This window comes from Ovis canadensis, chromosome 3 (genome assembly GCF_042477335.2).
Source record: "Ovis canadensis isolate MfBH-ARS-UI-01 breed Bighorn chromosome 3, ARS-UI_OviCan_v2, whole genome shotgun sequence".
Lineage (NCBI taxonomy): Eukaryota > Metazoa > Chordata > Mammalia > Artiodactyla > Bovidae > Ovis > Ovis canadensis.
In genome coordinates, this window is record NC_091247.1 from 99,811,500 (window position 1) to 99,827,390 (window position 15,891).

At 45.6% G+C, this 15,891-nt stretch overlaps 1 protein-coding gene and 1 non-coding gene across 3 annotated transcripts in view; one reads left to right on the plus strand and one right to left on the minus strand.

Moving 5' to 3' along the window:
* Positions 1-15,891, minus strand: part of IL1R2 (interleukin 1 receptor type 2) — a 198,842-nt gene that overhangs the window by 43,789 nt on the left and 139,162 nt on the right. The window lies entirely within an intron of this gene.
* Positions 12,732-12,808, plus strand: LOC138438500 (small nucleolar RNA SNORD86). The gene has a single exon (XR_011256425.1). It is a non-coding gene; the product is annotated as a small nucleolar RNA SNORD86 (small nucleolar RNA).

The following is a 15,891-nucleotide window of genomic DNA, read 5'->3' on the forward strand; positions in this document are numbered from 1 at the left end:
CCAGCTTCTTGTTGACTTGGGCAATTTACAGAAATTACAGCTGTCTATTTCCCGGGTCAGTGGTTCTCAGCCGGCATTAGACCAGCTACTCCCAGAGAGTTTTTTTTTTTTTTTTAAATCACTCTCCCCAGGCTGTGTCTCAGTCTTATTCCATCAGAACCTCTCAGGGTGGGGCTGCATGCTGCTGCTGCTAAGTCACTTCGGTCTTGTCTGACTCTATGCGACCCATAGACAGCAGCCCACCAGGCTCCCCTGTCCCTGGGATTCTCCAGGCAAGAACACTGGAGTGGGTTGCCATGTCCTTCTCCAGTGCATGAAAGTGAAAAGTGAAAGTGAAGTCGCTTAGTCATGTCCGACTCTTAGGGGCCCCATGGACTGCAGCCCACCAGGCTCCTCCGTCCATGGGATTTTCCAGGCAAGAGTACTGGAGTGGGGTGCCATTGCCTTCTCCGGGGGTGGGGCTGGGGCACCGATATTTCTTAAGGCTCCCAGGTGATTCCAACAGGCAATCAAGAGGGACAATCACTGACCTACATCATAGAGGGTGATGTTTGTTCTCTCTATTTGTAGCTGAGTGGGTCCCCTAATGCAGCCACACCATTTTCTACACTGACTGGACAGACAGGGGCCAGGCAGAGGAAGAGAGTCCAGCTCCAGGGGCTTGTTCACACCCAGAAGTTTTCCCTGGAACAACAGTTTATGATCCAGATATCAGTTCCAGACTAAAGGAAGTCTCTGTCTCCAGCACCCCTCCTCCACCCCACCCCAGCATTTTTCACTTTCCTATGAACCTAGTTTCTATCCACCATGTCCCCATTACCTAAATTTCTTCAGTATTATAACTGGTGGGGGGGGGGGGAATCTTAGAACTCTGATCTCACAGTTAAGTAAATCTCAGAATTTGAGGTTGATGAGAAATATTTAAGCCTGGTGAGTGAGGTGGAGTGCGATTTCCCACATCATTACAATAATAGCAAAAATGTAACCTCTCCTCCCTATGAGTCAGCTCAGTAACCCTCTGTGTTCCTCTAGAGAAGCGCTTAAACCTTGAGGGAAATGAGTTCAAAAGAGGTTGTCATGGCAAGTATCACATAAGATTTTTTTAAATCAACAAGTCAAATAGATACCCATTCCATCACCTCTGACAAGAATCATATATTTTCTCTCCAGGAAAGAAATGCTGTAATTTTTTGTACATAATTTTACAGTTTATTATGTTGCTTATGTCTTCCAGCTTAATCAAAATACAATTTACATATTACATTGGTGTAAGTTTAGGGCTGTACAGTGTGTCGGTACGTTTTAATACTGACAAATATAACCACCATACTGTCAGCTAATATCTCCATCTCATCACATAATTACCACTTCTTTTTTTTTGTGGTGGAAACCTTCAAAATTTACTCTCTTAGCAACTTTTAAGTATATAATACATTAGCGACAATCAGCATGCTGTCCATTTGCTGGTGGTCAGTGGCTAAGTCGTTTCTAACTCTCTGAAACCCCATGGACTGCACTGTTTTCCACAGTTTTCTCATCTTATCCTTTGTTGCCCCCTTCCCCTCCCGCCTGCAATCTTTCCCAGCATCAGGGTCTTTTCCAATGCTGCATATTGGATCCCCAAATTTGTTTCTTTTTTAAAGATTTTTTTTTTTTGATGTGGATCCCTTTTAAGAGTCTTTACTGCATTTGTTACAATATTACTTCTGTTTCATGTTTTGGTATTTTGGCCCCAAGGCATGTGGGAGCTTAGCTTCCCAACTGGAGATCAAACCCACACCCCCTGCATTGGAAGGCAGAATCTTAACCACTGGGCCACCAGGGACATTCCCCAGACTTATTCATCTTATAACTGGAAGTTTGTACCTTTTGACCAACATCTCCACAATTCGCTTACTCCCCAGCTCCTGGCAGTACCAGTCTACTCTCTGTCTCTCTGAGTTTCACATTTTTGGACTGTATGTGATATCATACAGTATTTGTCTGTCTGGCTTATCTCATTTAGCTTAACGTCCTCAAGCTATGTTCTTGCCAAAGACAGGATTCCCTTTCTCATGGCTGAATAATACTGTATGTCCAGTATATACCGCACCTTCTTTATCCAATCATCTATGGACAAACAGATAGCTTCCATGCCACGGCTATCATGAATAATGCTGCAGGGGCATGGGGACATAGGTTTCTCTTTGAGATGCCAATTTCATTTCCTTTGGATATATACCCAGAAGTGGAATTGCTGGGTCATGTGCTAGTTCAATTTTTAACTTTTTGAGAAACCTCCGTATTGTTTTCCAAAGTGGCTGCACCCATGTACCTTCCAACCAACAGCGTCCAAGTGTTTCCTTTTCTCTACATATTCATTAACATTTGTCCTCTATTATCTTATCGATGGACAGATTATTCATTAACAGATAGACGGTACGATCTGTGAAACCAGGTTTCTCTCACCTATTTCAGGCAGGGGATGTTTAAACCTTCCAGAGAAATATCTATGGAGTTCCTACTATGGTTGAATTTTTACTTTATTGCATGTATGGTATTGATTTCAGCTTAAAAATTATCAACAGCTCATTTCAGAGGCTAGAAAAAAACCCTGCACATAATGCCTTTTTAAAACTCTCATCAGAAACGGTAGATAGGAGCCTTAATTATATTTCTCATGTGAACAAACTCTGACAGATTCAGCACTTCTACAAATAGAAGTACAAATACATTGCAGAAAGAGCCACTCACTGACTAGCACTCTGCCTCCTGGAGACTCATTATCATGTCAGCACAATGAAGCGTGAAGCTCAACTGGGAGCCCGACTGATGACGCTCCCATTCATCCGCCATCGTCGGGAGGTGGCAGCCTCCTGTCCCTGCCAGTCCTGAGCCCCATCTCCCTTTGGACACATTGAAAATAGTAAAGCCTGTGTACAGAGCACAGGAGATGTCTGTAAAGCACCCAGATGTTGCCAGGAAGGGCAGGATGGTGGCTGATCCTGGCTCATTCAGGAGCTGGAGGCTCTGTAGGCCCCTCCAGGACAGGACGACGGAAAATCAGCCCAGAGCAAAGAGATCAAAGGGCCAGCGAGTGAGAGCCAGGTAATAAAAGGTCTGAGAAAAGTTGTCCCAGATTTCCGGTCAAGTCTGCCCTCTCACTAAGTCCAGGAATGAAACGAGGGAAACCACAACAATCTTCGGGGTCATATTCATGGCTGTGGAATGTGCTGGCTCTGTGACCACGTTGGAATATGTTGTTGGCATAACTGACGGAGTGGATACCGTCATGAAAGCAATGCTGCCAACCTCAACCGTTGTCAAGAGATTCAGCATCTCTAGATAAACGAGGATGATGTACAACAGTGTGTGTCCATTTCCAATCATTTTCCCTCAAATGATTTAAAAAAAAAAGGCAAACTTCCACAAAAGACATAATCACAGCATCACCTAGTTCTCCAGCAGTATCATCACTCATTTGTTCTCTGATTCTGGAAATGCCTGAAGCCTTCAGACGTCAAACTTGCTAATATTCCCACTGAAATTTTAGTCCTTAAAGCTGGTCATATCATTGTCATAGACAGATTGAACACAGATATCACAAAAGCCTAAAAGTCTATGAATCCTAAAACAGTGAGCTCAATTACAGTTAGTACAGACGCAGTTCTAGTTTTATAAATATGTTTCTGGACTTGCCCTTCGTACGAATTCCTTTCACCGCCACCATCTTTTACCTGGTGGCTCAGATGGTAAAGAATCTGCCTACAGTGTGGGAGACCTGAGTTCTCTCCCTGGGTCAGAAAGATCCCCTGGAGAAGGAAATGGCAACCCACTCCAGTCTTCTAGCCTGGAGAATTCCATGGACAGAGGAGCCTGACAGGCTACAGTCCATGGGTTGCAAAGAGTCAGATACAATTGAGTGACTATTTAACACTTTATTACTAGACAGTCCCAGCCTCTGCCCCATGTTGTGTTCATTTAGGCCACTCTGTTTGGGTCAAGCACCTGGAATTCACCTGCAGAGTCCCTTCTCCTCAGTAACAAACCCTGCCCTCCCCTCCCTGGACCAGGAGGCAAAGCTCCCTGAGATGTTAACTGATCTCCCAGCTGTCTGACTTCCCGCCCAGGTAGTCCTATCTCCATGGAAACCCACATTCCTGAATACATCTTCTTGATCAGCAGTTCCTAAAGCCTTCATTCCAGACTCATCACCTACACACACACATACACACACACACACACACTAATTCCCACTTGGCTCTGGCCACAAATGACCAGTGTGCCCTAGGGACGATCCCGAGAGCCCACCCGAAAACACCTGACCTCAGTTCCTTGTGTTTCTTCACAAGATGGAAGCATCTCTGAGCTTCGAGCCCTGCCATCAGGCATTTGAGGGTGTGGTCCAGCCCTTCTGCAGGGTCCTGCCAACACTCCAGACTCAGAAACGGAGCAAATCCATAATAATGGAACCAAAGAGGCCAGAGTGAAAGAGCATGCAGGCTACAGAGAGCGAGCCCTCCTCCAGTGGTGAGGCTGAGGGATTTTGATCTGTTTGGGCACCCAGGGAGCTCAGTGTTAGGGGCCAGTCCCAGCGCCATCCTTGGCCTACCCCGTGGCCTTGAGGAAAGAGGCCTTTCTTCACCTCTAAAGACAGAAGGAACACGTTACCTGCTCCTCCACAGAAGGATGGAAGAGAAGCTCGAGCTGCTGCAAGCAGCTCCCACGGTGCTCTGCAAGGCCTCCCATCTCATCTGGAGCCAGAGCAGCTGGGCCCCTTCCCCGCCCACTCCTGCCTTCCTTCAGGCATTGACACACGATTCTGTCTTGAAGCTGCACTGGAAGCCACTTCTCACCGTCTTCCTCTCTGGGTTTCCCCTTCCTCCTCCTCCTCTCATCCCTAGAAGCACTGAGCACAAGGCTCAGCCTGGATTGAACACTCAAGAACCATTTCTTAAAACCCTTGGTTAATTTAGTAAAAGCTGAGATGCCAAGCAAGTCCCTGGTGCACGAGTTTTGTTCCTGGGAGGGTAGAGGGTGCTTCTGTGGAATGTCTGTGCCTCCAGGTTCAGGCAGAGCACCTGTCGCTTGTCACACACCCAGGAATTCAGGGCTGGACAAGAGAGTGCCATATCCTGGGTGCCAGCCTGCCACTGTCTCATAAATAAAACAACATCCCCCAGCGCTCACACAGAGGGACTGGGTCTGCCTAATGTCACACAAGTGAACACTTGTGGTCTGGGAGGTAAGGCTGTGCACACGCGGGCACCATCTCCCCAGCCTGTGACTGGCAAGTTCAGAATGGAATCCAAGCTCCTCATCATGGCCCCACCACTGTCTGCACCACTGTGATCTGGCCCCTGCCTCCGTCTCTAAGCTCCCTCCCACTCACTCAGCCCCCACATACTGAGCTTCCTCTTCCCTCCAAGGGGCTCAAATCCTGCTGCCCCTCTGCCTCAGACCTCACCCCTCCTCACAAGGACACCCCCTCACCAGGTGACTCACACCCAGCCCTTCGCCACTGTCTCAGCAGCCGTCTGTGTCTTTCATGTTTATCACACCCTCAACTCAGGCTACTGCCTGGCCCCTCCGTGTGATCCTCGAAGGCTGCTACCAGACTGCTCTGCCCTACCGTGCTGCCCCATGGGTAGACACCCACAAGGCATAAAAAGCAACTGCTGTGATCACAGCTGGTTTTGAAACAACCTCAATGCCACTGCACACAGATTAGAATGACCAGTGGCAACTTGCTCCACCACTCTTGCCTGGGAAATCCCATGGACAGAGGAGCCTGGTGGGCTACAGTCCATGGAGTCCCAAAAGGGTCGGACGTAATCTATCAGCTAAACAGCAAAGCGACCAAAATCCACAACACTGACAGCAGATCCCATCAGGGACATGCAGCAACAGAAATTCTCAGTCACAGCTGGTGAGAAGGCACAAAGTGCTACCGCTGTGGGAGACAGTCTGACAGTTTCTTGTAAAACTAAACAAACTCTTACTGTAGGATCCTACAGTCACTCTCCTTGATGTTTATCCAAAGGGGCTGAAAACTTACATCCACACAAACACCTGCACGTGGACGCTTAATAGATGCTTTATTAATAATTGTCAAAACTCGCTAGCAGCCCAGATACCATTCAGGGCGTGAATGGATAATTTAAGTGTGGTCCATTTAGATGATGGAATGTTATTCAGTGCTGAAGAGAAATGAGCTCTCAAGCTATGAAGAGACATGAAGAAATCTTCAGTGCAAAATCCTAAGTGAAAGAAGTCAGTCTGAAAAGACTACATAACATTTACATTCTGAAGAGGCAAAAGAGTGAAAACAGTGTTGGTCACTCCGTCGTGTCCGACTTTTTGTAACCCGTGAGCTTTGACTCATCAGTCTCTTCTCTCCTTGAAAGTCACCAGACAAGTAAACTGGAGAGGGTTGCCACGGCCTTCTCCAGGAGAGCTGCCCAACTCACGAATCAAACCTGGGGCTCCTGCATTGCAGGCAGGTTTTTCACCTTCTGAGCAACCATGGAAGCCCAAAACTATGGAGGCAGTAAAAAGTTAAGTGGTTGCCGGGGGCTGGAAGGAGAGATGAACAGGTGAAGCACAGTGAAACACCCTGTGTGACACTGTAATGATGGGTACATGTCATCCTACATTTGCCTAAACACACAGAATATACAACACCAAGAGTGAGTCTTAAGGCAGACTGTGGACTTCCGATGATGACTGTGTGTTAGCGTAGGTTCATCAGTTGTAAGGAATGAACCACCCTGGGAAGGGAGGGAGCAGGTTATACACACGTGGGGCAAGGGTTATATGGGAAATCTCTTTACCTGCCCCTCAATTTTGCTGTGAACTTACAAGTGCTTTCAAAAAATAGTCTAGGGACTTCCCTGGCAGTCCAGTGGTTAAAACTTCACCTTCCAATGCAGGGTGTATGGGTTTGATCCCTGGCCAGGGAGTTAAGATCCCATATGCCTTGTGGCCAAAAACCCAAAAGGTAAAATAGAAGCAACATTTTAACAAATTCAATGAAGACTTAAAACATGGCCCACATCCAAAAAAAAAAAAAAAGAAAAGAAAGAAATCTTTAAAAAAAATAAAGTCTAAAAATCCTCAGTTATATAAGGTATGAAAAATTTAAAAACAACAAAAACACCCACCAGTTTGCTAGCATACCTATTTTGGTAGGCACATGAGGAAATACTCTCTCAAACATTCCTGGCAGGGCTGTTAATTGTTACAACCTGTTGTAACAGGTGGGAAATCTTGACATATACATCAAATCACAAACACACTCAGCCTTTGACCTGGCAGTTCCACTTCTAGGAATGCAGCCAACAAATACTCTTGCTAGCACTTCTGCAAAATGACAGAGGCATGGCTATTTGCTACTCATTGCAACATCAGTTGTAACAGCAAAAGACTGCAAACAACTTGAGTCAGCAAAAGGTTAAAAGGAAGCTTTTTCTGATGCAGATATAGACCCAAGTACAGAAGAGCGTGGGCTCCCTGGTGGCTCAGTGGAAAGGAATCTGCCTGCCAATGCAAGAGACCTGGGTCAGGATGATCCCCTGGAGGAGGGCATGGCAACCCATTCTGGTATTCTTTCCTGGAGAAGCTCATAGACAAATGAGCCTGGTGGGCTATAGTCCATAGCATCGAAAAGAGTCAGACATGACTGAAGCAACTTAGCGTGCACCAACGCACAGAAGAGTGTATGTCCTTAGTGTGTGATGGTTAGCTTTCTGTGTCAACTGAAACCTCCAAATAGCTGGTGTGTCTGTGAGGGTGTTTCTGAAAGAGATTACCACCTGAATTGGTGAATGGAGTACAGCAAATAGCCCCCGTTCCAGAGTGGGTGGGCTTCCTCCAATCCCTTGGGGACCTAAATAGAGCAAAAAGGCACAGGAAGACTGATTTAACTTCGCCTGAAAACTTGATCAAGGACGTCCATCTTCTGCACTTGGCAATTCTGATTCTCAAGCCTTTGGACTGGACGGGAGTCTACACCATTGCTCTCTGGCCTTCTAACTATACCATCTGCTTTCCTGGGTCTCCTCAAGCCTCCATAATAGCATGAGCCAATCCATACCTTATTATAAGAATCTTCCTGGCTGGGGGAAAGGGATAGTTAGGGAGCATGAGATGGATGTGTACACACTGCTCTGTTTAAAATGGATAACCAACAAGGACCTACTGCGTAGCACAGGGAACTTTGCTCAGTGTTACCTGGCAGCCTGGATGGGAGGGAAGTTTGGGGGAGAATGGATACATATATATGTATGGCTGAGTCCCTTGGCTGTTCACTTGAAACTATCACAAAATAGTTAGCCAGCTATTAGTTGTTAAGCCAAGTCGTGTCCGACTCTTTTGCGACTCCATGGACTGTATGCCACCAAGCTCCATGGGTTTTCATAGGTGAAGATACTGGAGTGGGTTGCCATTTCCTTCTCCAGGGGATCTTCCCAACCCAGAGAAGGAACCCACATCTCCTGCATTGTCAGGAGGATTCCTTACCACTGAGCCACTGGAGAAGCCCATTAATCACTTATATTCAAATACAAAATAAAAAGTTAAAAAAAGAAAAAACTCTTCCTAGATAGATATAGACAGACACGTATATAACAGGAGACTGAAACAGCTATATCAATATCTACATATTAATACATCTACGTACATATCAATCCCCCACTGGCTCTCCAAAGAGAGAACTCTGACAGATACAGCAAGAAAGAGGTGGAAGAGACTAGTAGCAGTCACCTATTGATGAGAAAGAGGGAAAGACTTGGTTGAATAACCTTTTTAAAGCCTTTTAAATTGTGTGCTATTTGTTCAAAAGCACATGAACCACGTGTTTTCATTCATCATCCCTCGAGTCCAGCAGCCCGTGAACTCTAGAGTGAGGCTGTGTCATGAACCCCAGGCGTGCGCTAACTGCTGATGTGACTTCAGGCAAATCACATCTCTGTGCTTCCATTTCTTAATCTGCAAAGTAAGATGATAATAAAGACTCCCTCATACAGAAGGCACTCAGAACCGGGGGTCCCACATTAAGGAAGTGCTCTACTGGTTATTTGCCATCATTATTACTTATCCATTATGAGCGTCAAACCATTGCTGAACATGTACTTGACCCTGATTTGAACAGCCGACCACTGAGGTCAGAGTGAAATCCTGTACCCCCTGTAAAGCCTTCGATACTTGCGGCAAGTCCATGGGACTTGCACTCACTAAAGGCACCATCTCCATTTTCCTGGATCTACCCCTGGTTGGAATTCATCCGCTTCACCCCCATTCAGAGCTTTAAAGTTGTACTCAGTAGAAACAGAAACCCACCCACATTTAACGAAGAAAACAGTCAGTGCACCCCGGGAAAAAAGCTCCATTTTTGAAAATGCTCCATAATTCCTCTTGAGGGGATATTCATTTCCCTGGGAAGTTGGGTTAAAATGTTCCTAGCTTGCTTTCGCTGACTCATTCAAAAAATGTTTATGCCCCCCTCAAAGGGTGTCAGACCCTAAACCAGGTCCTGGAAAGAGAGGAACACATAAAACCAGGCTCTGCCTTTGAAAAGTTCTGACTGGGGATCAGAGCAGAGCAAGTGGATGGTGACCGTGGGATACAAGAAGACTAGCATGTGGCCCCATACGCAGATAAGCAAGCAATAAGACAAATCCATCTTCAGACTATGTCCCTGTGCCGCTGAATCTAAGAACAAAGAAATATGTTGAAATACATACATGTTTTCAAGTTTAGAACTATTTCGACAACACCAAAATTTCAGCACGCAGCTCTCTGAAAACTAGACACTTCATAAGGCGAGGCTATATATGAACTTCATATTATAACAACGGTGATAGTACCATTTGGTATTTTTACTTTTTTTCTTTTTAAAGAACATTCCTCTAGCCTTTCCCTTTATGTCCCCAGTTCAATCACGTGGTGGGGTGGACAGCCAGTCCTTATCTCTAAATTTAATAGAGAAAAAGGAGATAAAAAGACTGAGTTTGCTCTGGGTTGTTCAAATGGTAGAAAGTCAGCAAAAGCATTCAACTCCCCACACACTCAGTGAGCTTGCTGAGAGACATCAAATGAGGTCAAAGACCACAGAAATTAGGTTGGCAAAAGTTACTCTGAGAAAGGATTGGTTTGATGATGACTAACCAAAAGAAGACAAGAAGCTGAACCCAAAGGGGCAGAATAGGAAGCCAGAGGTTTCATAAAAAAAGTGTTCTTAAAGCAAATTAAGACAACAGAAGACTCCTTTCCAGTTATCAGATTAGAACACTTAAAAAAAAAAAAAAAGGTAAAAAACCCAATGCTGGTGAAAGTGTGAGAAAAAGGTGAAAAAGGTGTTCATACAGTGCTGGAGGGAGTGCACATGACTAGCACTTTCCTAGATTAATTGAGTAACAGAATCAAGAACTTTAAATACGCTGATGTCCTTGACCTCTGGCAATTATTCCAAGCAAAGACTAAGGAAGAGATGCGTAGGATCCCCTGCTGCTGAGTCACTTCAGTCGTGTCCGACTCTGTGCGACCCCATAGACGGCAGCCCACCAGGCTCCCCAGTTCCTGGGATTCTCCAGGCAAGAACACTGGAGTGGGTTGCCATTTCCTTCTCCAATGAATGAAAGTGAAAAGTGAAAGTGAAGTCACTCAGTCGTGTCCGACCCTGAGCGACCCCATGGACTGCAGCCTACCAGGCTCCTCATCCATGGGATTTTCCAGGCAAGAGTACTGGAGTGGGGTGCCGTTGCCTTCTCCTACAAGCATGTTAGTATGGGGGATATTAATAATAGAAAAGAAAAAAATCAAATATACCAACATGATTTAATAACTCATCTATGTCATATGATTAAAAAGCTTTTGTAGGAAGAAGTTCCTTAGGAGGACAAGACCCTCACAACTTACTGCTGAGAGGCAAAAGCAGGTGATAAAACAGCATGGAGAGCCCAAGCATGCTTTTTCCAAAATGCAAATGTGTTTTGAGAAAACCACACCCACCCAAACACTAACAGTATTTATCTCACAATGTTAGGCTTTTATGTTTTACCTTTTTAATTCATCTCTATACATTCTTTTTCAATTGTCTTTTTGACCATGAGCATGTGTTGTCTGTATATGTTTTTAAAGACAATACTTAAGAAGTGGATCTTAGCCACTCCATGATCTTGCCTGAGAGTTTCATTCCTCAGCAACTTAACTGTGCCACAAAAGGTTTGTGTGTTAAAGAATAAAAGCTGAATAATAAAGAATAATAAAAAAATAAAAACTGTTGAGTAGAGACAGTCCATAGGCTTCTTTTAAAATTCCTCACAGCTTGTCAACAGATGAACAGATAAAGAAGATTCTACTTAGCCATAAAAAGAATGAAATAATGCCATTTTTAGCAATGTGGATGGATCTAGAGATCATACTAAGTGAAGTCAGAGAAAGACAAATACCATTTGATATCGCTGATGTGGAATATAAAAATTATACAAGTGAACTTATTTATGGAACAAAACAGACTCACTTACATAGAAAACAAACTTATGGTTACCAAAGGGAAAAGATGGGAAGGATGAATTGGGAATCTGGGATTAACATATACATACTACTAATATAAAATAACCACCAAGGACCTACTGTATAGCACTGAGAACTCTACTCAAGACTCTGTCATGACCTATGTGGGGAAAAAAAAATCTGAAAAACAGTGGCTTTATATATAATTGATTCACTTTACTGTATACCTGAAATTAACACGACATTGTCAATCAGCTATACACTAATAAAAAAATTTTTTAATAAAAATGGAAAATGTACTAATATCTAAGTTAACTTCTAGGTTTAAAAAACTGTGAAAAGTATTAAAAGTATAATAATATAAAGCAAATTAGAACAAACATTGCAGAAACTCTAAAAAAATACATTTTCAAATAAAGAAAATTCATCACTGCGATCAGGAAGATCACATTCAGAAATGTCAAGAAATGCCCCCAGTCCTTCCAGACAGCACTTCTCCCCTTCCCCCAGCAACCCGCCCACCTCCAGTGGAACACAGACTTGCCCTGCCCCCAGCACACACAGGGCGGCCCCCAGGCGGCCGTAGGTGGACACAGCGATTGAGCAGACCACCCAGTCTCTCGCTGCACCTCGTGAGCTGTCCTTTCCACCATCTGGCCCTTCATGTGCTCACAGCCACCGTGCAAAGTCACATTTGGCGTAAGAGCAAGCGCAAGATTCAAACTGAATTGAATGGTTAACCTCGTTTTGTTTTCTTCTTTCCTTAAACTTCTCAAATTCTGACTGACCCAACAACACTATTATAGAGTATATGGAGGTCAAGGGTGTCCAAGAAGGCTTCCCTGATAGCTCAGTTGATAAAGAATCTGCCTGCAATGCAGAACACCCCAGTTCAATTCCTGGGATGGGAAGATCCCCTGGAGAAAGGATAGGCTACCCACTCCAGTATTCTTGGGCGTCCCTTGTGGCTCACCTGGTAAAGAATCCACCTGTAATGCAGGAAACCTGGACTCAATCCCTGGGTTGGGAAGATCTGGAGAAGGGAAAGGCTACCCACTCCAGTATTCTGGCCTAGAGAATTCCATGGATCCACAGTCCATGGGATTGCAAACAATCGGACATGACTGAGCAGCTTTCACTCACTCACTCAGTAAGACAATATGGACCATCCCCTGAGAGCCTACAGTCTCCTCACAACTTCAGGTGCAATATTTGCAACACCTCTGAAAAAGCATGCTCAATACAGTGATGTCTGACCTGACCTACACAGGCCTCTGCTCTGGGGGTGATGGCCAGTCCTGGTATCTGAGTGATCCCCCGCAAATGGATCCAGTTTCCAGAGCCCAGTAAAAATAAAAACCAATAAACAGCAACAACAACAAAAGCCACACTCAAGTTTTCGAGATTCCATTGTAAGTTTTTATGGAAGGAAGCATGCGCAAGTCTTGATAACACAATATGTTATAATCTTAAATGCAATCAGTGATGTCAGTTTATAGTAATGCAATGCCTTCAGCCAAACACGGGATGAGATGATCCCACTCTAGAATCGTAGAAGCATAAAGGAAAGTCATAAAGCAAGTCTTAATTCTGCCATCAGCTACAGCATTTTAAAAGGACTTTACAGGGGCTTCTCTTGAGGTTGAGTGGTTAAGATTTCACCTTCCCATGCAGGAAGTGTGTGTTCGATCCCTGGTCAGGGAGCTAGGATGCTGCATGCTTTCCAGGTGAAAAACCAAAGCATTAAACAGAATCAATATTGTAACAAATTTAAAAAACACTTTTTAAAAAAAAAAAAAAAAAAGGACATTACAATATCCTTCACTTAAACCTCATGATGTATATGGCTCTGTGTGTTAGTCGCTTAGTTATGTCCGACTCTTTGCAACCCCATGGACTATAGCCCACCAGGCTCCTTTGTCCATGGAATTCCCCAGGCAAAAATACTGGAGTGGGTTGCCGTTTCCTTCTCCAGGAGATCTTCCCGACCCAGGGATGGAACCCAGGTCTCCTGCATTACAAGGAGACTCTTTACCATCTGAGCCATCAGAGAAGCCTTTGCTGGCTAACAGGAAGTATATAGTCTTATTAGTTAATCTTCCATAGAATAAACATATGTAGTCATAGATGGGGCTTCCCAGGCGGCTCAGCGGTAAAGAACCTGCCTGCTAATGCAGGAGATGCAGGCTTGATCCCCAGGTCAGCAAGATCGCCTGGAGGAGGAAATAGGAACCCACTCCAGTATTCTTGCCTGGGAAACCCATAGACAGAGGGGCCTGGCAGGCTACAGTCTGCGGGGTTCCAAAGAGTCGGACACATCTGAGCGACTGTAACAACAGCAACAATCACAGGTGATCCATTAGCAGGGCTCACAGGCACACTCAGGGTTTTAAATATGCCTACAGAGCCACATAACACTAAGAAATCCTTCAAATCTTGTTTTAAAAGACAGCACAATACTGTCTGTTTTATCAGACTCCATTCCTCCTTCCTAAATACTTCAGTGTATAAGTAAACAAAGGAAAAAGGAGGGGGGAAATGCAGAAACAAAAGCTAAAGTGCAAACCCATCGTCTTACCCACTCCTTTCCTCGTGACTGGAGGCTGCGGGAACGGCTCGCCCCGCCAGAGGCAGTAACTCAGGCTCAGCCCGCGGCGTTTCTTTTCCCACCTGTGAAGCCCGCTGAACTGACGGTGGTTATTAAAACCAAAAGTGCATCTCAAAAATCAGCCCTGAATGGGGTTGCTGATGGCGGTTTTCTTTTTCTAGAGAGCTCCAGGGCTGCTCAGCACACAGGAGGGCGAGGCCTCACAGCTTGTCAGAAGACCCAGCTATGCAGAGGCCGGGCCAAAGGAGAAAGTGGGCTCCAAGCATGCCTGTTAGGGCTTTAATCCTCAGCTGTGACACATGGAGGGAGCTATGAACAGGAAACTCAGAGCTGGGCAGGCAGCCAGAAACATTCAGAAAACGTGCCAAGCCCTTTCGAAATACCACACTCTCCACTGAACACTCACTGCTAACAGTTCACAGGCTGTCTCTCTTCTCAAATGACAGAGCCATAGACCCGGGCCGGGCTGGCCCGTGGACATCCAGTCTGTCACAGTTCCCGTCATCAGAGCCAGGAACCAGTCAAAGCCAGGCCTGGTGTCTCCCACCTCCTCCCTCTTCTCCCACCTCCAGATCCTTCTCCTAATGACATCTGCAGATGTGAGCTCCCAGCGATACCGAAGGACCCTTCCTTCAAGCTTTTGTATGTTTCAGATGCAGGGTCTCTTCCTAATGCACACACTGCCCCTGCCACATGCTCTGGGGACCCTGCAGGGATCTCTTGCAGCATCCCAGAGGGGAGGAGACCCACTGGTCATTCCTGGACTCAGGGGGATTCAGGAAGATGGGGTCCCAGCCGAAGCCTCTGGCTCCCACTCTCAGCAGCCTGACTTCATCCATGAAAGAGGGGGCTGTCGAACCCCTCTTCTGACTGTCTCTCAGGGGCCCTCCTGCACCCCCCACCTGGATTCATGTTCTCAACACAACCCAGGTCCCACCTATCAGAGCCCTACTCACAGGCTGAAACACAAGGACCAAACTGTCCAAAGCTTATATCCTGGTACCCAGGCCCACCCTCAGCAGGCTCTGCACACCTCTCCACCTTGTCCCCGCTGCCCTTCAAAAGAATTCTCTGTGCCCACTCGAATGGGCCACCACTGACTCCAGAAGACAGTGCTCAGGGACTTCCCTGGTGGTCCAATGGTTCAATACTTTGCCTCCCAATGCAGGAGTGTGGGTTTGATCCCTGGTTAGGGAAATAAGACCCCACATGCCTTGAGGCCAAAAAACCAACATGTAAACAACAGAAGCAATATTGTAACAAATTCAATAAAGACTGTAAAAATGGTCCACATTAAAAAAAAAAATCTCCTAAAAAAAGGCAACACTCAAATGGCATGGGTTCTGCAGCTACCCTCCTGACCCAACTCCCCTTCTCCTCTTGAATGTGATGCCCTTTCAGACACAACACTCCCCCTCCTCCTTGACCCCCTCTCCCCATATTTCCAGTCTTCACCAAGGTTCATATAGGAGTACCCCCTTCCACATCTTGGGGTGATGCCCCATGCTCTGAACCCATGTTTTCACTCCCTAAAAATAACAGAGACGGCAAGAGTGGGCACTTACTATTCATCAGGCACGTTTCTAGGAACGTTTGATTCTTTCAGCCCATTTTACAGATCAGGCAATTGAGGCACAGAAAAGGCAAATGCTTTCCCTGAGATCCCTCAGCCAGGTAGGGTGGAGCCTGGTGGAGTCCAATCTGGCCTCACTCTTTCTTTCCAGGCACCTGTGCTGTTTATTTGGGAACAAGGAGTATGTACTTAGGGAGGGTGCAATTTCCTCACCCTT